Source organism: Agelaius phoeniceus, chromosome Z (assembly GCF_051311805.1).
Source record: "Agelaius phoeniceus isolate bAgePho1 chromosome Z, bAgePho1.hap1, whole genome shotgun sequence".
NCBI classification, from domain to species: Eukaryota; Metazoa; Chordata; class Aves; order Passeriformes; family Icteridae; genus Agelaius; species Agelaius phoeniceus.
The window spans coordinates 64,429,358-64,453,124 of NC_135303.1; the positions used below are offsets into that span (position 1 = coordinate 64,429,358).

At 33.5% G+C, this 23,767-nt stretch overlaps 1 protein-coding gene across 46 annotated transcripts in view; it reads left to right on the forward strand.

Moving 5' to 3' along the window:
- PTPRD (protein tyrosine phosphatase receptor type D) overlaps positions 1–23,767 on the forward strand; it is a 1,163,353-nt gene that overhangs the window by 274,577 nt on the left and 865,009 nt on the right. For all 46 annotated transcript variants that reach the window (XM_077171994.1, XM_077171996.1, XM_077171995.1 and 43 more), the window contains one exon: positions 22,092–22,199. The gene's annotated coding sequence lies outside the window, so the exon portion shown is untranslated. The remainder of the gene's footprint in view (positions 1–22,091; positions 22,200–23,767) is intronic.

A 23,767-nucleotide genomic window follows, 5' to 3' on the forward strand; every position in this document is an offset into this window, starting at 1 on the left:
TTGTAGCCATCCACTGCAGCACCCCAGTCATGTGTCATCCCACCACACTTTGATGATGGTGACTATACCATGCCTTTCCTGCAGCACAGTGGGCTCCAGCTCCCTCTGTTTGTTACTCATACTGTGTGCATTAGAGTGGATTCACTTCAGCTGGGCTATCGATTTTGCCCCTTACTTTGGCTTGTCACCCACAGGCTCAGCTGCAGCAAGACTCCTCTCATGCCCTTCCCCCTTCAAACTTAATTGAAAGCCCTCTCAATCAACCCTGCCAATTCATAGGCTAGGATCCTTTTGCACTTTCTAGACAGGTTAACTCCATCCACCCCCAACAGACCTGGTAACATATAAACTGCCCCATAATCAAAAAACTTTCTTTAAGCCACTTACTGATCATATGGGTTTTTCTATTCCTTTCAGCATTCATCCTTGCTATTAAAGAATCAAGGACAGCATTATCTGTGCTCCTGTCCCTTCATCCAGGCAGCTGAGAACCTTGAAGCCTTTTTTGGTTACCCTTTATCAACTTAGTTGCTGGTAAACTGGACAACCAGCAGTGGGTAGAAATCTGCAACCACTGAACTCAGCAGTACAAAGTAACCTTGAAATCAATGCAAAATGATGCTACGTGTTCTTCTTTGTGTCAAATCATTGGGGAAAGAGCATAATTTAGAGGTAAAGCTAGAATCAAATAAGATAAAGGTCATAATACTGTGATATCGGCTTTATTTCACTGAAACACACAATCTGACTGATTTAGGCAAGTAAAATACACAATTTCTTTCTCTTTTCAGCATTTGTGAAAATAATAAAATTTTACTGCAAATATATCCTCTTGAGTTGATTAACCTTTTCCAGGTTGGGCATGTTAAAATTTGTATCTAGAATAGAAAGTCCCATCATCAAAACTATAACAGTTTTTTTTTAATCTGGTAAGGGCAATTAATCAAATACCTGAAGTTTGCATTCACTGGGAATCAAGAAAAAAAAAAGGCTTAAGTTAATCTCAACAAAACATTTGCCATTTTTTCTTTGAGTTTACAAAGTATTTTCATTTGGTTGATATTTTTTAAAAAAATCTCCTATCACCAATACTATATATTGTTACTTCCTAGTGGCAAAGCATTTTCTATCCTTCACCGTAGAGTTTTACTGCATTTCTTTCCCAGATAAAGTATGAAAATTTATTATTTTTAAAACAATTTTAGTTTATAAGTTGTGTAGAAATATAACATCTTCTCACAAAATTAATCTACGTGTCTGTCCTTACAGGAATTTTTTTTCTTCTTGAGTGGCCAGGAAACACAGTGAAAGCATATATATATTTACTAATAATTGTAAGTGTGCTCTTATAGAAAAAGTATATAACCACCAAGACATAATGAGAAAATTTTGGAAAAGCAAATAACTGCTTTTGAAAATTGTTTTCCAATGGAGAAGTTTCCAATTCTAATTGCTTATTGTTTGAATGAGGTTCAATATTCCTAGAAAGCTGGTAAAACTTTTTAAATGGTGTAAAAATAGTTCTATATTTATGATGGGTAGATTCAAAAATCATATTTACTAACTCCTGGAATTGTGTTCTTTGTGGCCCTATTAATGTAGTATGAAAAATGTAGGCTCTTATCTCTAACATAATTGAATTTCTTTTATCAACTGCTCTCAGAAAAGCAGCTTGACCTGCATCTTTGCAGGGTCAGTGATTTTTGACCCTAGTGATTCAAAAAAGATTATCAAGCAGAAGTGTGTAATAGCAGTGTTCACCTAAGATTTGCTTTCTGACACCATCAGTTGGGAAAAAAATAGATTAAACATATTTGCATTAAAAAGATTTTTCACGTAGGTCAATGTCAAATGACTTCACAATTTAGTCCCACTTCTACTATTTATTCTTCAGCCTGTATTTTTATACTGTTTTAAGCATATAAAGTGAAATTTCATTATTTTTTCTCCATTGAGCAAGCTACATAAATTATCTGTAGCTACAAAATTAACCAGTCAGGCCTTATTTGCAAAATTATTGCTAATGTTATTAAGTAGCAGATATATTATAAGCAGCAATAGTTCTGAAATTGCAAGAATGGCTGGTAAAAGCAGGAGATTGTTTTAGTCGGTTGCTGATTTCTCTTGTGAGAAGTTGACGTTTCTATAATGAAATGCTGTTAGTGCATATCTGTCAGTTAATGTTACTCCTGAGCTGCTTTGTTGAATTTCACTATGTATTACAGTAAATAACATTTACTGTGAAAAAGTATAAAATTAATATCAGTGGAGCAGTTTTCTTCTGCTTAGATAACTGTATTAGAAAAAGATTCTACAGAGAAGATAAAATTTATTTCATGTTCTGGTATAGAGCTAAATAATCTGTGCATGAAGAAGGAAATAGAATCAAAACTTAGAGATTTACTAAGTTGACTACAGAAATTGTATGATTAAAGAAAGGTAGTTCTTGATAGGGGAAGTTAGATTTTAGAGTAAAATGTCTGGACTAATTTAAGACAGCAGACTAAAAATCTTACCTTTTTTTTTTCTACAAGTTCTGGATATATTTCAACTTGGAGAGTCCACATGAGCTACTTTTCTCTAGGAAGGCTTTGTCTGTAATTGGTATCTCATGCATTAATATACATTACATAGAAATCCTTTTTGTATAGGTCCTCCACAAAAGTCATATTTAGAACACACACATAAATGACCATTTAATTAATTAAATAAGGGAAGGCAAAGGGATTCCAGTGACAACACTTATACTACCTTTTTGAGGCTAATAGGATGGTCTTCATAGCACAATATATTATGGGGAAAAAAAAGAATACCAAAAATGTTGAAAACAGATTGGTCTATTTATACTAACACATAGCTTTCCTACTTTTCCCTTTTTCAAAACAATTTCAAGAGTCAGTTGATCTCAACAGCAATACTTAAGTAAAGTATAGAAATTATTTTTTATTGAAGATAAAAGATCTTTTTTGTTATAGTACCCTTGAAATTTTAAAAAGGAAATTTTGCTTATGTTCAATTTACTGCAATATCTTTTTTTTTTACAAAAAAAGAAGGCATCATCAAAAATCCTTAACAGGAAGAAATCATCACTCAGTGTATTAAATACAAAACAGCAATGAGAGATTAATCTGCATTTTCCATTAGATAAAACTTTCATAAAAACTCATGGCAGTTGCATCAAGACAAGGACTGATGAATTTACCAATCCTTACCATATCTCAACAGTACAGCAAGAGTATTATTGAGAACACACTCAGTAGATTTTTTCTGATGAGTCCTAAAAACATTTCCTTGGCTTAGTTCCCCAAAAACCTAACCACATATTAAATGCCAAGAATTTTCTGGCTCTGCTCCCAGTTATCAGTTTCAGACATTTGGCTAACCTCCCTGACGATCATGAAGCTTAGACACTGTGCTTTCCCACATGTTCTCATCTGGAATGCAGCCCTCACAGATGATGGCAGACTGAGCAACCAAGCATGTTTGTAGAAAACACTGAAATGTAGCACAGCTCTCTCCCAAGATTCTCTGACAGAGAAGCATGCATAGAAGTATTTCTTCCTTTGTTTAATATGTAGTCTGCCTCATCCTTGCTTGTTTATTTTTTCAGTATGATGAAAAGTCCTTTCATTGATTTTTTTTTTTCAATCAGAATTTTCCTTGGAATTTCAGATTTTGATCTTCTACCTTGTCCAAAGAATTTTCCAATCCCAGCCTATTAAAATAATGTGATTTTTTTAAGCAGGTATCTAATTATCAAGACGGATTACAGTACCAAAAGTTATTTTACATCAGGCATTTTTACTACATGGAGAGAAGGTTGTCCACTTCAAGACAGGAAACTATCATGCTGAAGAGTTAAATCCCTTTACCAGAAGAGATGGCTTTGACATTACATGAACTACAGTCGTTTAATCTGCATAAAATAATGTCCTATTTTCAATGCTCTTAGGATAGATGCATTCCAAGCATACTTATTTCAGTTTAAGGAAAAATAGGATTATCAAACTGTTTCATTTAATTTCTTCATAAATAAAAGATTTGTTCTAACCTTTTGGCCTCCGAAGATTATGTGTCAATCTTAAGCTATATTTGCATAATTTTAAAAATGATGAAATTGTTTAAATATAAAATTTTAAATTCCTTTCTTTGAAAGCTTTCATTTAAGCCTTACCCCATATCTGATTTTGGGTTTGTGAACTTATTCAAGATTCAGTTTCTCATCACAATCAGGGAAATAGGGTGTCCTGCTTGTGCATCATACAGAGTAGTGCAATGACACTGAATATCATCGTACACAGATTGTCTTAATGAGAAAGTACAGTGAGTGTTTCCTGTTTGTTTTTTCAACTAAATCTTTACCCACAAAAGAATTGCAGTATTCTTCAGTCTATTCAAGTCCAATTTGGAAGATGAGGCACATACTTATTTTCATTATCTCTTCAAGAACAAACAAAGTTAGGCTAACCACCTTCCAGGACTTAAGTCCCCATTTTATTGGCTGTAAGGCTTTAATTTTTTTCTCCCCTTTCTTTTTTTCTCAGTGAAAGGACCTTGTATGGCAGCCAAGGATCACCTAAACTGTAATTAATTTTTGAAATAATTTCAAATTTTTTATTTACTATACCTCCTTGTTACTCACTCCTACATTCATGCCCCTTTCCATTCTGAGACTTTCTTCATCTAACAGTGTTACTGGTCCACACGATTATGGTTGAAGGCTTTGTACTTTGTAAACATTCATTGGTATCCAAGTTTTTTGGATATTTAGAAATGTTTTGGAGCATCCATATTTGAAAATGTTTTGATTATTAAAAATGTTTAAGTTTTGCTGCAGTGCCCTGTTGTACTTTTCTGTGTTCTTTAGAAAAGTAGTTTAGTGTTTTTCCTACTTAAGAAAATGAGAAAAAATGCTTCCATATATTTTTAATTAAAATCCTAATTGGCTAAGAATTTTAAGTGAACTACTTAGTTCACTTGCTGAATTCAGAAGGGAAACAAAAGATTAAAAACATATTTCCATATGAAACTGACTCCTTTTTAACTCAGCGTAAACTGATTTGAATCAGTAAAGCACATAATAATTATAGCCAAGAAAATACTTTAAATAGCAATAAATAGCCATGGATTACAGTGGTTCTCAGTGAAGATAAGATATTCCAATAAAAGAAATAAATAATTGTGGTCTCAGTATACAGGAATTTCCTTTAATTTTTTATCTTGATTCTAGATAAGAATGTGTTGGCACCTAATTCATTCCAACAAAAAGGCCAAACTAGTGGACTCTGAACTTTTGTTTGCTGCAGAATATGATAAGTAGATCTGAGAAGAACAAAAGTAATAATCAAAATACTCTTTAAGTGCAGGGAAATTCCATTGACCTTTCTTAGTTTACTAGTATGAGTCCCCAAAACAGACAACTAGTACAATTTGAATCAAAATTTGTCCTTTACAGATCAGGAGATCAAGACGGTAATAAGGCTCTTTGTCATGACAGTGCATTCTGGGAAACCTCAAAAGAATTTCTCAGAAGACAAAAAGGCTGTGGAAAATACAAATGATATATTAGTATCCTAAACTGGTCCATGATTGCATGACTAGGTGGGATTAAAGCTCCTTTGCCTGAAGTGAAATTATTCAACAACATATCTTTTGTTCAATTACTATGTGGCAGTAAGTTATTTCCCTACAGAGACTGACTGGCATACTATGCTATAATTACTAAATGTAATAGTAGTTCTCTGAATTTTCTCATCTCCTTCTTTTGACCCTTCTAGCTTATTAATTTGTTGCTTATTCAGGTGAAAAATATCCTTTTATTAACCCAGAAGGTTATTTGCTTTTCCCAGCATTAAATTTTTCTTTTAGACCACAAGCATATGGATCAGTAGTACTTCCAAGCTGTCTAGGAATAAATTTTGGCTATTCGTCCTGAAAGAGACATAATTCTTGAGGCTTAAAGGGCCAAAATCTGTTTGTGCTTCCAGAATTTAACTTTTGTTTGTCCATTGATTTTATTGTTTGGAGAATGTGTTATATTGACAGCCCTTATTACTGAATTTCCTACTTGTTCATGCACCAGATTTGTATATGATCAGCAGAGATAAATTTTTCTTGCAGCCTTACCCATGCATCAGCCACTTCAGACTCTCAGACATTTTATCTTTGACTGCCCTTTAATAATTTAGCTAAAAATATTGCTGGTGGAAAAATGCTAATCACACAATAAATTTGATGTTGTACTTGGACCCTGCAGTCATTTATGGTTTTCTGGATTTTTGACAAAACAATTACTCAGCTACGAACTTATTCAAGTCTGTAGTGCTTTTGACTTGACTATGCTCAGTCCTTTCCACCCTATAACCTATAACAACACTGGATGATCTTTGAATTCTGCCTCGTTACATCATGACACTGTTCTGCAGAGCACTGAGACAGGAGTACACTAGACCACATAAACTAATTTCTACACTGGCCTAGTGGGGTCACAGATGAAGCTTTTGAAAAGGCACGCAATTTTGAAGAAGTATATTTAAGTAAGTTTTGTGACAAAAATATCAGGTGATGGTAAGTAACTACTTCATTGATTTTATGACATCCTGTCACATATCACAGGATCACATAATACAGGTCTTATTGAGATCAGAATCTCAATATGAAATACCTATATCATAAGCAAAAGAGTAAAAATGAAACCTATTGTTCAAAGTCACCACCAAGTTATTATTTTGAAACCTTGACAAGAATCTTAAAATAAACTTAAAGCAATATTTTAAAAATCTATATCAGTGTTTACTTTTGGCATAAAATTTTCAAGTTGGCCAATAAAAATGAAAGAAGAACAAAACATTCCTGAAATCATTAGTTAAAATAATGGTTGTTACAAGACATAGACTTCAAAGATATGAAAAATAATTAAAAAAACCTAAATAGAGATTTCAAATATGTTTTTCCCATAAACAATATATCTAGTTGTGCATAATTCTTTTTAGATTTGTAACTTAAATTAAATTTTGTAGATGAAAATCATAGACATCATTCTTTGCACTGGGAAACTGAACATGTCAATGAGTTTTTGCAGAATTAGGATATGGCTGAATGAATAAGCCTGGAAAAACTATGCAGTGTTTTTCAAGATGACAGAAGGAGCTATTGTTTTAAAATACCAGGAATAAGTATTATTAATAAAATGGCACAAATTGCACTTAGTTTTTGTACATATTCTTCAAGTTTAATAGTCACAATTCCATAAATAAACTCTTTAAATCCAGAAATGTAACTAGCTAAAATAACATTCAGTTGAAATTTTACCTAAGCAAAGTGAAATCAAAAAAGCTTTACTGGAAATGATAGACAGATGCCAATTTTTTTTGACCTTTCTGTAAGGATCCTGACTGCAGCCCCCTTCCTAAAAGTTTACTGGGCTGAGTTAGGGTGCTCAGTGGAATCAGTTAAGGTGCTAAGTGGAATGAATGAAGATATTTAGTTAAAGCTTGCCTCCATCACTGATGGGAAACAAGAAGTTTGGGGTGCCCCCTTCTCTGGGGAAATCTTAGCCCAGCAAAGTCTGTTTCTGCTGCCCTTATCTGAGCTGTGTAGCACACCAATACTGTACTTGTGCCCAGGGTCATATCGCCTTAGTCTTGACCCAACATGAATCCTTGGACACAGCTTTCAATCCTGCTCTCAGCCCTACTTTACCCCAGTAGACTATTTCTGTGTCTGATCCCAACCATAACTTGCTGCATTTGTGCTCTGGATCAATGTCATAGGATGGCACAACTCTAAAGTCTTGGAATCACCTTTTGCTCCTGGCTGTCTCCCTATGCGGAGCAGCCAGAACTCTTCCCTGACATTGTTTTTCAAAGTCTAGACTAAACATTCCTCAGAACTATTTTTATACAAAAGACTCAATGAATTTGCATTCATACCAGGAATTTAATTGTTCTGTTAGCGAGGTGGTGCAGTTCCAATTTCTTAGAACTAACAAGAACCACTTCATTGATTCCTTCAAGCTGGTGAAAACAGGAAAAATTTTCAATCCTTCTTGGCCTAATTTGAATAGACAACAATAACTTTTAACATCAAATAACTGAAGTTCAGTAGCTCTCTTCTTAGAAGTAGTTGTGAGGAAAACAACAGCCAACGTTTTGTCTGTTTGCTGACAGTACTATGTCCAAAATACTAACTATGTTCAGCTTTTTCATTCTCTTATTGAATTACTTCTTGAATATGAGCTATTTTGTCTGTGTATTTTGCTACATAATATGAGTTTTTTTGGGGTTTTTTTTTGAAACTTCTAAATCATCTTGTCACTACCTAAGTTTCTATAATTAGACTCTGGTTTGGTTCCAATATTTTATCCCACTTTAATTTTATTTTTTTTTTAGAAGAGAGTGTATATCAAGAGGTCTTTGCTTTTTTAGTGATTTGTTTTTGTGAGAATTTCAGTGTAATCCCAAGTACATCTCAAGAAAGAACCACTCATTAAATAAAGGATAATCATATCTACCAAAAATAATGAATTGCATTGTAAAAGATCCCTTCTCTCATCCTTTTTAAATGCAAGTATTCATGACCAAAGTAGGCACAGGGACGTGACAGAGCCAGTATTATATTTCAGCTGGAGATAACTTGAGACTGGGAAGAAGTAAATCAGCTGTAAATGAGCATCATGTTAGTAAACCTGATCAAAGAACAAGGAAAAATTTAAAACATGTGAGACACCGAAAGTAGTTCACTCATACACCTGTGAGTGCTTTGTAGCAATAATAGCTCACAGACCGGACTGCACTCTGCTGAGATCAACCAGTTGTGAACTCCATCAGTTCTTGATCAGAAATACAGTGTTCTGACAGTGGGCTCTTGGTTATCAGAGAGTTGTTAAGGCAAAGTAAAACAAGTGCATGTTTGGGCAGGCACATCAAGGTCCTGAGACCCTGCACTGCAAGATTGTAGAGAGCCTGTGACCTTATACCAAACCTGATAGAAATCATGTATGCTGAACGACCATTTCAACTTAAACTAGGTGTCATTATGAAATCTGAAAAGAAAAGAGTTTTTTGCACATGTACTGGTTTCTTAAAAAGTGTGCATTGGAAATAATATTAGTAGTATTAATGATAATAATAACAGAAGAACAATAATAATGTGTAGCAGATCAATCCTGGTAAAGGATATTGATTATGATCTTTGTACTATTTACTTATGACAACTGGAATAAAAGGAATCTTGAAAGTTTTCCCATACAACCTATCTGACATAGGCAGACAAATTCTTGCTTCAAGAACAAGGAAAATATTGAATTTGAAATAAATCAAAAGTAGGTGTCTTATCAAAAGTAGGTGGTCAAGACAGAAATGCAAAAGTAAAGACATTTTTTAGTGACAGATTATTAAAAACAGTAAGAAAGGTTAAAAATATCTGTGTATAGATAACCTCATTACTGAAGTGAATGAAACTGGAACAGATAAAAGTACAGAAGAATCTACTCTTTGCAGAGTGGTAGTATTGGTGTGGCGTGCCTTGACGTGGTTTGGTTTATTTTTGTTCCTTCCCCATCCCCAGCTCCTTGCCCTCCTTTAGATTAGTAATTTTGGATGCCAGGATTCTGAAAGGTTTGAGAGAGGTTCTGAAAATGTAACTGATATGGTTAGGTTTAAAAAGTCCTGGCTGACTCTGTTTTCATTTCAATGGTACAGCCAACTGTGTAGGTATATTGTAGGATCTGATAACATTTTATAAGGGTGAGAAGAAGGGAAATTTTATGGGGATCTGATTTATGATGAAAATTTGAACAAATACTTGAACAAATTTTTTCAGCATAAAGTGCTTTGAGACAAAGACCCTGAGGAATATTTATTCTTTCAGTTTTATGTAGTGAAGCAGATTTGAGTTGTACTTAACAAGCAGAATTGCATTTGAATTGCTTTAGGAAAAAAATCAGGTTTGAACTCTTTATTACTAGTAATTTAATGTGTTCAGAAGTGAAACAGTTCAAGAAGATAATGTTCAACACAGAAAGCTGAGTTTTGCATTGTGTAAGATATGGACTTTATAGATTGTGGAAAAGCCTAGGGCAAGTGTGATTTTTAGGATCTGATATGGTAGAACAGACCCAGCTTTTTTGCTGAATATCTGAATTTAGTATTAACTGTGTGTTTACTCTTTGGGTTTTGGTTGAGTAAGCAGAAAGAATCTGCAATATGTAAGCATAAGACTTCAAGTATATTAAAGATTAATAGTAAGATTTATACCAATCTTCTATATTAAGTAAAAAGATTAAATTAACTGCTACTCGGATTATTAAGAATATATTATAAGTGAGAAAGGACTGAATTAATTCAATCAACAGTCAGCTTTTTTATTAATTAAAGAACCACTGTCAAAATATGGGACAACAAATATTGTACCTCTTTAAACTGTTGTAGTTATAGTTTCTCAATTTAGTGAAGATATTTGACTTCTTACGTTATTTTTCCTGTATATTTGAATGCAAATACTATGCAATCTGTAATAGCATAGTCATGATAGCATTGATGATTAGATTATGCATAGAAAATACTCCTAAAGAATTATATGAGACACAAAACTAGATGTAGTTCAGAATCTTAATAGCTGAATGCCTGCAAGCCTATAAAATCTAATACTATGTTATCTGTTGACTAAATTTTATTATGTCTGACAAAAGGCTTTATCTTCTTTTTGTTTCTTCATCCATTATTAAGAAATAAAATAAAAAAAAATATTTCATTTTTGGTTTTTGTAAATGATTTCTTGGCTTAGTAAACCTATATTTAGAATGTCAGTCTCACACTAACAACAAACCAGCTTATTTGGACTCCATATATAGCAGAAATCTCCCATCTTCTTAATCAAACCAATAAAATATCTCAAGGCTTTTTGCTATATGTTCCTAAACAAGGAACAGTAGGATCTGGTGTTTGTGGCTATTCATCTAGTCTACTGACTATTCAATCTGCATCACAGCAAGTTCTTCCCTTGCTATAGAAATGGCTTAAATTACTTTTGATTAAATTGTTACCAAATGAAGCCATAAAGAAGGTCTTGAAAACAGTTTATTACAGCTACCATATTAGGAGAACCATAAGATTGAAAACTAGCTTTCCTTTAGGATAGAAGAAACCAAGGCAGTAAATGGAAGTTATGATGTCGAAAGCTATTCCTGCATAGTGAGGATTCAGCCAGCAGGCATAAGGAAAGGCTGAAATTGGAATGAACTTTTGGATTACACCTAGTTGACAACTTTTGTTTATACAGGGTCACTTAGACCAGGTTTCCGAGACACATGCCCAGAATAGCTTTTAATCTACAAGGGCAGAGATCCCACAATTTTTCTGGGCTACCTTTTTCAGTGGTTGGTTCCCAAACAGAAAAGGAGGTTTTCTGTATTCAAGAGGACCTTCCTGTGTTTCGATTTCTGCTCATTCCTCTGATCTTATCACCAGACACCTCTGAAAAGAGCTTGATTCCATCTTTGAACTGTCCCTTTATATTTGTACATACTTTGATGCAATGTGCCTTGACCATCTTCCCTGTCATCCAGTTAATTAATAAAGGTGTTATATGTATTAAATGTGATCTCTCTTGTGTTCCTCTGATCTAACTTTCCGGGATATAATTCCGGGTGTTATGAGGGATGGGGGATTCCCTAGAGTAGCACCAGAGCAGGACATCACCCAGTTGTGTGGGAATAAAGGCAGACTGAGTTCTAGCTGTCATATACCGCAGGTGGGTGTCAGGACTGGACCTGGTGATTGTAGCCATGATGATGGGATGACTGAAAAAACTTCATCAATATTTTATCATTAACAAGGAAGAAAGTGACACTTGAGTAAATCTGCTCTTCATATAGCATTGTGAGAAAACTTTTTTTGGTTTAGGAGGAAATTATCTTTTCTCGTCCTTTCCAGCATAAATTTTATATTCAAGGTAAATTATAAAGGACTGCACGCAAGCAAGTCTAGTTGCCAGTTCCCTGATGATAGAATATATAACAGTTATTTGAACAAGTGTTACTCCAGATCACATCTTCAGTACAGTTTCTGTGTGGGTAACACATTCACCATTCCCTAGTTCTTGGAAGCAGACAACCGCTATTTTGATTCCTGATATAAACTACTGTAGCTTTTTACATTCTTTGTACGTATTTCCAATAGCCCGGATTCATTCACAGAAACAGAGAAAGCAGGATAACTAATACCAAAGAATGCTTGAAATAAGCCAGAGGCCTTTATGCCTATGGTTATTGAATGCATTAGAATCTCCCCAATCATATCTTTTGTTAAAGTAGATTTTTTTTTCAGAAGGAAGAGTAAGAAAAATATTCTTAAATTTATAAATTTCAGATCTTTTATTTGGATTTATGTATTTTTTTTCTGGAGCTATGACAAAAATAATCAGTGATTTGTGAAGCTTAAAAGTGAGATCCATCTATGTGATTTTTGAACAGGGATTTTTGCCACTCTTTAAAATTGTTTAAATAGCATAACCATTCTTTGTCCAGGAATTACAGATGCAGGGTGAAGGATTTCTGAAATAAAATCAGAATGTATTAGTAATCACATCTTTTCTTGATAATGCCTTTATTTTCTATTGAACAAGCCTTTCACAATATTTATCAAGCAAAAGGAAAGTTAGAGCACACCTGATACATTTGGCCAGATTGCACTAGTAAATTTCAGACACATGCTTTATAAACTAAAGACAATAGTAAGCAGATTGTATTGAATTGGTTTGGATGAATAGCGAGTGGATGGTGAACAGTATATTCAGGAGAACAGTAAAGTTCTCATTGATTCTATCCTTCCACAATGAACTTGGGGTCTTTCCCTGACATTCACTAAGGTTACTTGTTCGGATTATTTTGGCATATATTTTCAGAAGCACAGGAGTTGAATTTTATATGAAACTTTAAGCACAATCTATAGGAAATCATAGAAAACCCAAACACATTATTTGTTTAAAGCGAAATAAATAATAAAGGAATAAATTAGGAATTTAGAACTTCTAAAGCCTAAAACATTTTTTTTAAAATTCCAAAACCTAGTAAGTATTATTTTTGCTACTGTTGATTTTTGCCAGTGTTGATAGAAAGTTTTAGATCAATACAACAGTGCAGAGTTTTAGGATTTGTTGCATTTGCCTTGACTCAGGCTGATTTTATCTTGCTTTAACAAGCGTCTAGAAGTCAAGAAATGATTGTCAAACATTTTGGAGCTGCAGCTCTGTGAGTTTCATCAGGTCAAGGTCTGATGCTTTATATCACCATCAGCATCACTTGAATTTTTGAAAATTTGCCAGTTTGATATCTTCATTTAGATCACAAAATACTAAAAAAAGTTGTTTATCTGAAGTATCTATCTTAATGCAACCACATTTTAGATAACACCGACTGTCAGAACATTTGGATATGTGTATCAGCTGACTGCTTTTTAGGACTAAACAGAATCATTGTTCAGTAAAAAAGATGTCACAAGGAGTCATTGGGGATATTTACCGAGATGAACTTTTTAGTCATCTTATGTGGCTTACAATTACTACATTATTCTCTGTCAATATCTGGTAGTCTTCTTAAACTTTAATTAATAGTGTTGCTATAGTAATACATAAAATTTTAAATATATGCATATATGCTAATATTTCTCACTTTAAATTCCTTCCTGCTTGGATTTTGCATATGCCTCAGAAGAACCACATATTCATATACCACATACCACATATATCCTTTGTTTCTCACACAGACAGACATAGAAGAAAAAGAGCATGTGTTGTATTTTGTAGCAGAAAAAAATCAGAAAACATCATCCTCTTTAAAGCAGTCAGCATTGCATAGGAAATTTAGAGAGGTAGTACATCATTCCATTTTTAAATCAAAGATGCAACATTTATCTTTAAACAGAAAAAAAAAATTCAGCTTTCAAAATTTAATAGTAATTTGAACTTTAGTAGTATCTTTGCTGTATTAACCTGTGCTTGCTAGGGTTTACAGGATAACAGCTTCTAGAAGAATCAAGGAAACCCTAATAAATACATGACTTTTCTAGTAATCAGACTCTGTGAACTAGGTTGCCTTTGGTTTCTTGTTTTTATTACCTCCATTCCAAATTTGAAAAAATGCAATTTGCAAAAAAATGCAAAAACCAGGCAGTTGTCTCTGCTTTAGGTGGAGAACTGAACTAGGAAAATCACTCCTTTGTTACCTGTCTAAATTATTCGTGATTCTATGGCTTTGTGATAGAAAAACATTTACAGTAAGTATGTCTGAGAATTCATCACCAGCTGTCCTTGCCTCATGTCATGATACTGCATACCAGCACATCAGAAGACAATTTAGTCAAACAGTTCCTCCAAGTGCACTACTATATCTTCTTTTTCACCTCTGGAATAAACTTACATGTTGTGCTGTTTTTTTGTTGTTGAGGGTTTTTTGGTTTATTTGTTTGGTTTTGAATTTAATGGACATTATCTTAAAAATCACATTAGAAAATTGTGATCTAAGTAGAGGTATGTTGAAATTATATGTGAAATTTCTCTTTTTTTCCCTTCTTCCTGTCATTTGGAAGTATTTGTGGTCTCTGCAGCTACCTTATCTATTGTATTTTTCACAGACTTCATTGCTTATAAGCTCTGAGTCTGGTTCTAAGGTTACAGTTTAAGATTGGTAGAGAAATTTCTGGATATGCTCCTTTTTATCCTGAGAAGTATCTATAAGCAGTTTGGTCACCATTATGATTGTAATAATAAGGGTCTGTAGTATCAAAATGAAGTAAAGTTGTATTTTATTTTACCATCTAGCAGTTTCCAGTCTTTTCTGTCATTTTCCTGCCATATGCATTAATTTCTCCATGTCCTATTAAAAAATAGGACAATTTATTTTAGAAATACCAAACTGCAGCATACATGAATGATGATTATTCACTCAGCCATGAGTTTTAAGGATAGATCTGTTTGTCAGGGATGGAAGACAGAGCTTTCATTCTGAAAATAGAATCAAGCGACCCTTAAAATTCAAGACCTCTGAAGATTAAGCTGTCTAGCTTAATCAGAGAGATGATTGAGGCATGAATTCTACATTAATATATATGTATATGCACACTACTGTAATTGAAAAGAGAGGGCAGCTGTTTAGCTTTGAAGACAAAATGATAACATAAAGCCAGTTATTGAGACCCAACTTTTAGACAGGTATTAAAATTAGAAATACATATTCTAGTTGAGATATTTAAATAATATCAGAGTAATGCAATGCAATCTTTGGTAACACAACTATTTCAAATATGTACTTCACTCCAGAAAATTTTATAACCTCTGTGCATCGTTTTAATAAATATAGGACTGCTTTTGTTCATTTGGACAATGATGTATTTAAATCTCCGATTCCTCATTTTCCTCCTCCTCCTCCTCCTCCTCCTTCTTCTCATCCTGCTCATTATCATCATCATCATCATCATCATCATCTTTCAAGACTACTGGGGAAAACAAAATTTAATGCATTGACATTTTAATGTTCTTTGTACTTGCATCTATACATTAAACCAGTAACAAAATCAAATTTCATGCTTCAAAGCTTTAGCCAGTCATCAGCAAAGTGAAGGAGTACATTGTCTTGATGAGTAATTGGTTAGATATATTATTTCAGCTCCTCCTCTAAAGAATCAGAGGCTATAGCTGCAACTATAGACTGGAAGAAAAGACAGATGAAAAGACACTTAAAAAATATTTTTAGCTGCTGACATAATCAAGGTCATGCTGATCACCAAATTTTTATTCGAGTAGCAAATTTTCCGTGGTAAGTGTGATGGAGAGTTTAGGAGATTTTTGTCAACTTTTTAATTTTCTTTACAGCAAAATGAGTTGATGGAGGTCTTGAAATGACATAATGTGAAATCATTTTTCAGCTTCTAAATTTTATGATCACAATAAATCAGTTCTTGACAAAACTTAGCTGAGTTTTGTTTGAATTATCTGTGTATATTTCAGATAATAAAATCCTTTCAATATTTAAAACCTGGAGAAGAACACATACAGCCTCCCTTGATGTCATGACCTACTCAGGGAGAAATGAATACGATCATTACCCCTATGTACTCTAACAAAGGGAAGTTACCAGCTCTGGCAGCACTCAGATCAAAACGCTGACTGTTGTCGTGGTTGACCTTGGATTGCTGCCATATCCCCACCCAGACACTGACTCACTTACCCTCCTCATCCGAACAGGAAGAGAAAATGAGATTGAAAATTCTTGTCATTTGTTAGTGTCTTTACACTCTTTATGGGAACAGAAATATAACATACTAGAAAATGACCTGGTTAAAATTAGATAAAGAAAATAAACCAACAAAGTCCAGATTAATGATTATGCATTTAAGATAAAAAAAAATGGGGAAAATCTGTACCATTAGCTACAATGTAGCAAACACTGTAACTGTGAAGTTGAATAAAATAATTGCTTCATAGTTCTAGTTAGATAAGAATATTATGAACCTCAAGGAAATCTTAGTAATTCAATTTACCCAGCATCCGCATTTATAACACAGCTCCAGCATGGGTCATTTCCATGGGGTTCAGTCCTTCAGGAACAGACTGGTCCAACATGAGTTCCCCATGAGCTCTAAGTTTTGTGAGAAAATATTCTGCCACTTGGGCTCCTATTCACATTCTTCTGTCTGGACTTTTTTCCACAATCAACAACTTCCATTAGGACATGTTTTTCTGAGTGTAGAGAGGTCTATGGCCTACAGTGTGGATATCTTCTCCAACAAGGTCTTCCATGGGCTGCAGGAGGACAATCTGATTCTCCATGGTCTTTACAGGCTGCAGAGGAATCCCCATTTCAGTGCCAGGAGCACATTTTCCTTCCTTCTCCCCTGATCTTAGTGTCTACAAGTTCTTTCTCTCACATTTTTTCTCAGTCCTATCTCTCACAGCTGCTACGCAGTATATGTTGTCCTTTCTGAGATATATGTTATCAGAGAAGCAGAATCTTCTTTGTTGATGCATTAAGCTATGGATCCATTTTGGAGCTGCCTGGAACTTTCTCTGGCTCATGTTGTGAAAGTCCCTACTCTCACAGAAACCACCTCTGCTGCTCTCCTCCCCAGTATCTTGCCAAAACAGGCAGGAAATGTTTATAATTAGGACTCTTGCATTATCATGAAAAAATATTTTAAAATATAATCAGAATCTCGCTCTATAAACCCATAGTTGATTATGATTTCAAGTAGTTAGTAGTCTACTACAATCTTGGAGCAGGTAGAGATGTTAGATTCTGTACTCAGAAATAAGCTCTTATAATTCCACAATGCTTTAGAAGATGCCTATGTTTTTATTTTTTCATTGGAAATCATTACTTTTCTAGCATAAGTCAGAATGTGACAATCTCAGTCACTTTAAGTTCTGAAGTCAGGATCAATGTATTTATTAACACTTTTCAGTCTGTGAACATATGTTAGAGATTTTCTGTCTCTGCATTTGCCCTGTATTTTTGTGAAGCTTCTTGTTATCTCAAGCATGTCATCTCTTGTAGTGTAAGGACTTGCAGTCTTACTATAACGACTTGCAATCTTACCTAAAAGATACTGCAGCTGATGAAAATTTTCTTGTTAGGTCAAGAAAGCCTGGAAAGTTTGTTTTGAGAGGACAGTAAAATAGGTAGTATGACGCAGAACTTACAACTTTGAGAACAGCAGGAAAGAGCAGCAGAATATGTTTATTCTCTCTTGCAAGTGTGATAGGGTAAAATAGATTTCTTATGATTCTTTCCCTAAGGAGTATCAAGATATAAAGGTATATGAATTTTTTCTGATAAATAGAGTTTTTTTAAAGGTACAGTGATTAATAATATAAAGAGGAATTAGGAAATTCTGTCATCAATCGCAGTGTTTTGTAATGCAAATACCATGAACCTTCATATATAAAAATTCTTAAATTCATGTGACATGTAAAAATAATGGTTTTATGTTTCTGTTCTTTTCATGTGTGTGTGTTAGAGTTAAAATTTGTGTTGTATACTTAGAAATAGAACTGTGGTGCTCAGGTACTGGCAGAAATTAAGTTTATTTTAATGTTGTTCTAAGTTCTGTACTTTTTCTGTGCCATGCTTTTAATTTAGCTATGTTCTTGGTAAAAACTTTAAAATATAATCTACACAAACCTTGAAGAACTAAAAAGGTTTCATTTGAGAACACACTTTTATTTTTGTTCTCTATTTTCTGCTTGTTTTATTTGTTTCTAAACAAATTTGTATGGCTATGGCTGTAGGAAATTATTGAATGGAAAATGTTTTGACATCTTTAAATAAAGAGAGAAATTAAGCTGTCAAATGCAAAAATATTCCATCACTGGGAAAGCAAAAATTACTCTAAAAGGGTATCACTTTCAGCGATAGAAATTTTATGAAACATATGTGTTCATTAATTTGCTTTATTATTTGGTGTTATTTTTGCTATTAATTTGATGATGTTTCCAAATTTTTAATAAAAGATAATAGAAACATTAACTGTCTCCACATATATATATATATATGAATCACAAATGAAGGTAAAATACATGGAATAAATGAAATTTATGTAACTGTAAATGTGGATTAGTTGTTAAAATAGACAGACTGTATAAGGTAGGGTCATATCCCAAAAGTGTGAATGAAAGAGAAAAGGATTTAATTTTTTTAAAGGGAAGTTATCATTATCTCATGTAGCCACCTTCTCTGTCCAAAGAAATAAGCAAAGGCTTACTGAACTCTATTATTTATGGAAGTGAAAAGAATATAATGGAATTTTTATAAATAATTTGCCTTTTATCTAATTTACACTACTAAGGATAACTTGTACTATTTTCCCATTTTCAGAAATCATGGATATCATATAAACACTGGGAATGTTCACTGATGTGTTGTTTCTGTGATGTCTGAGGCAGGATTTCATATTATGTCTTATGATTTTAAAAAGAAATTTTCAAAGAAGGTATAATATCCATGTCCCAAGTGGCATCTAGCATATCTGAAATCTACTACTCTATATTCCTTTGAACAAGGGCTTTTGTGCCAGAATCTTGTCATTTTTTTTCTATCAGCTGATCTAATAAGAGATATTACTGCTCTTCACAAGCTTTCCTTAATATCTAGCTTTTGTCTTTGGAGAGCAGTGTCACAGGTCTGAATCGAACACATTGAAATTAACTGTGACCAGAAGCACATATGTAAATGTCAGTGCTGAAGCTTAACCTTTTTTCTAACACTGTCAACTATATATTGCCATCTGGCTTTCTCAATTTGTTTTCTAAGAAAATGTAAATGTTTCCACCCCGCTAGCAGGGAATTTCAATGTACATCATAGAAGAGAGAGGAAGTAAAGCTCAGTGCTCTGTTAGTGGCTAACAGAAGTAGCAGACAGCCCAAAGCATCATGCTTATCTGTTGCTTTCATTCAGGAGCCAAAGTGATATTTCCTTCTGTTCCCAACTGATAACCAGTGCAAAATACAGGCAAAAATAACTTTGCGACAACTGCATTCCTATTAAAAAAAAAAAAAGAAACACCAACTGCTGGGCTGATTGGCAAGATGTTGAAAATGTTCATAGGTTTGCTGACACTGAAATGTGTAGAAGTGGAACTAAGGGAAGGGGAAACTGAGTTCTGGGGAAAAAGAGAGGAAGAGAAGCCAAGAAAAGACATAGGAAAAGATTAAGTACATTGAAAGAAATCAATTTTAATTTAAAATTTAACAAGGAAGATATATTTTGAGAGAAAATATCTTTTGCTTCTCTTGAATTGAAAATGTGTACCCAGTTTTTTTCCCTACAGTAGCTGAAGTGTGAGAGAAAAATCTCATGATGCTGCTGCACAAGTTTGTTTCCCAATTTCAAGTTAGGAGTACCAAAAGAGAAGAGGTTTTTACCTCTTAACCTCTGGTGATGATTCAGTCTCCTACACTTCTCTGCCTTGGAGAATTCCAGACTAGACTTGTTTGGAAATTCACCATTAGAATACTTTCTGTTAAGAAATTATTAGTTGTTCTCAAGATGCAACTTGTGATGACATATACAGCAAAGTGGATTTATCTTTGAAGCACTTTGGAGAGATTTAATTCTCAGTTGCAGATTTTACTCATTAACCTTTGCGGTCTCGAGACATGGTTATATTTCCCTGTACTTTTAGAAAAATTGTTGGTTTCTGACAAAGTCTTCAAACACTTTTGGAATTCTTCCTGTAAATAAATGTTTTGAAATTCAAAAATATTACAGGACTTGTAACAAAAGCCCTTTTTCAGGTCTCTACTGATAGTTATTTGTGGTCAAATCCATAAGTATTTTAAATTAAATTTGGCTGAACAGAAGATGTATGTATAAACAACCTCCACTAAAGCTTATACTGAAGGGGCAACTACTGAAATTTGTTGGGTCTTCTACTGAAAGGGGCAGCTACTGAAAGGGCTTCTGAGAGAATGAGTTTACTAATGGTGTAAGTCCAGAGCTGCAAAGTGTTTCTGGAATAATGTAGACTTTTTATTTTTTGGAATTGTGTATATAACTAAGATTAGGAATTTTTTCTTGATATTAAAATTAGAATATAGTAAAAGGAGCTTTCAGCTGCTTGGAAATCGCATATTAATTTTATAAGATTATTTCAATTGTTTTGAACTAATTAATTATTTAAGCAATTAAACTACAGGAAAAGCATTACTGAATTTTTTTAAGTTAGAGCGTACTTATTTTTCTGATGAAATAAAAATGTGCTATTTGCCTTTAATAAAAAAACATTCATTCATAAAATAATGTCAGTATGTGACAAGGTGTAGTTCTTCTAAATGTTTACACTCTAAATTAAAGGCCATAAATTTGTCAGATGTGCAGTGCCTCTCCAACCAGTATTTATATTAGCATTGAATAACTAACTATATAGTAATAATCCATCTTCTTGTAGAGTCTTTTCATAACCTATCATTTCCTCATAAGCTGTATATCCTTTACAGCAAGGAATGTTGATGGATAAAGATCTGAAATTTTCTAAGCCACCTGTGATTTTCTGAATACTGCTGTTCTGTCCATATTGCTACCATTGCATGAAAGCTCACTATTAAGTTGTTTTAAGTCAGTGAGTTTCTGAAAAATTTGTCTCCTGTAGAAATCTATTCATTGTGTTGTAATAAAGCTGAGAGTTGTAATACATTTGGTTTTCTTTCAATTGGAAGGACAGAAATATCATATGGTCAAGACAACAAAATTACTGAATATTTACTTCTAGGTGTAATAAATCTCTGCTTTTTCCACTGTGTTTCCCCACATATTTCCATTAATATCTCTGTCCCTTCAGATATCTCTCTGTTGTCATGTTGCCACTGGTTGACCTTCTGCCTGCAAATAACTTCCATGAAGACTTATACTATATTTTTTTTTCCCAGGAACTTAAGTTAAACTGATTGGGCTATGATTTTCAGAACCATCTTTTCCCCATCTTCTCGATATTATATTAGATTCTTGATATATTAGGTTGATATTAATTATATTATATTATACTACATTAGTTGCTCCTTTAGTTAGTTAGGACTTCTTATCTTCATTTCCTTTCAAAGGTGAGAGAGAGCACTTTAAAATTGAGAGACTTTTTCTTTAACCTTTTGTTTTATAAATAATTTTCTCATAAATTTGAAGTCTATAGTCCGTAATAAGAAACTTGGAAAAAAGAAATGGTATTTCAAGATCAAAATAAAAATGAAACTTTCTTATTTAGATACCTACATTAGCTCCTTTGCTCTGAAACACATCTATTTGCTACTGCTAAATTCTCTGACTAATTTCTTCAGCATCAACATTTTTAAATCCATACATATTTGAATAAATATATATATGAATAAATGTACACAAAATAAATTATTTTTAGAGCACTTATTTATATGTATATTGTATCACACATCAAGGAGAAATTCAAAGAGTGAAACTGTTTATGCTTCTATCCTTTGTGTAACTGTTTTGATGACCCCTCTAATGAGACAGGCTAAGATAATATAATAAATGTCTTATTGCACTTAGAAGATAGGGAAGAAAAATAGTTACTGACCCTGTGTTTCATTCCAGGTGGGAGTAAAAAACAACAGTTTTCCTCACCGTTTACAACCCAGTTAAGAATTTGACTGACAGAATGTTGGCACCAGCTGTGGCAGAACCGATCAGCCTCAACTCCAAGTAAGTGATGTCTTACACATTTGGAGATTCATTTCAGACTAAATTTACAAAGCCTACTGATTTCCAGCAACAAACAAAAATTAAAAATACACTTTATATGGCACTGTAGAGGACTTTGATTTCCCTTGTTGTAGAATTCTTAAACATATCTTTAAATCAGTGTGTAACTTCATCTGTTCATAATGTTACTTTGCAAATTTGATGCCGCCTCATTCTGATTCCTCTTCCTTTCTAGACAATTAAAAGCACTATCTGAAAGTAATGACAAATTATTATAAAACATAAATATAAACATGAACATGGGGGAAATATTCAATGATCAAGAAAATGTAGACAAAAAATAGTTTGTTGACATAGAAGAAAAACTGGTGGGAAAAACCTAAGTAAGAATATTTAGATGCAAATTAAATTAACCTTGCTTCCCACTGTATTTCTCATGGGAGACAATTGTGGGTAAAGGACAGAGTAAGAAGCCTTGGTAGTCCAAAAATTATCTCTGAGGGAAGTCCACATGTTATCTTTCACATGGTTAAGGTGACAGTAGTGCTACAGTCACCCACACAGGAATTATGCACTCACATTAAAGTGCACCTCTCATCCTTCTAGTCTTAGATTTTTAATATTCATGGACACCAGTATCTCAGTTCTACTTAGAGTTTTGTTTTCTTTGATGTTGAAAAATTCCATTTTTCTGATAGCTAGTAGGAAACTGTGGAGAAGATAAAGTCAGGTTATCAGTTTGTCGGATCAGCTTTTTGCTCACAATATAATTTCTCAGTGAAAATCTATTTTCCTCTTTGAAAACTGGGCACAGGATGCCTATTGTAGCAGACCACAGCTAAGAGCATCATTTTTACATTGGTTCATTTTTACATTTATATATATATATATTCAGTATGTACCATTCAAATTGTTCCCAAATATTAACTAGCATGTAGTGAAAAAAAATCAGAATTAAGAAAGTGTGATGAGAGTGTGACTGAATTATTAAAGATATTTATGTACTCTGGAACACAAAAAAAGTAAGATAAAAAATGAGGGTGTTAAGTTGTATATTTCACAAGTACTTCTAGTGAGCAAAGTACAAGAGATAAAGTGAGGGACTACTTTTGGATAAAAATATAATATGTTTATATTAATCAATTTAGCTTGACACTTACATAATGAGTGACAAAAAATATAACCCAGAAAAATGAAGGATATAGAGCTTAAGACAATTGCTGCTCAAATTACAGCAGTTTAAAATACCCTGACACCAGAATACTCAGTCTTTTTCTAGGCCATCTTTGTAACAGTGATAGACTAAAAGGCAAGGAAAAGAAATATTGTATTCATTCTACATTTGGGAACAAGGTCACAGCAAAGTGAACATTTGACATTAGGAGTCTGCTATTGGGCCAAAAATGGAACCTGTTTATTTTGACCCTTGTTCCAGGGTTTCAGACTTCATCTCTGTGAAAGGTTAACACTTTGCATCTGGATAACATCAGGATCAGATTTTCACAAGCTTTTAGTACCCTCACTGGACGAGGTCTTCTATTCTTTCCACAGAGAGCACTTAACTGATT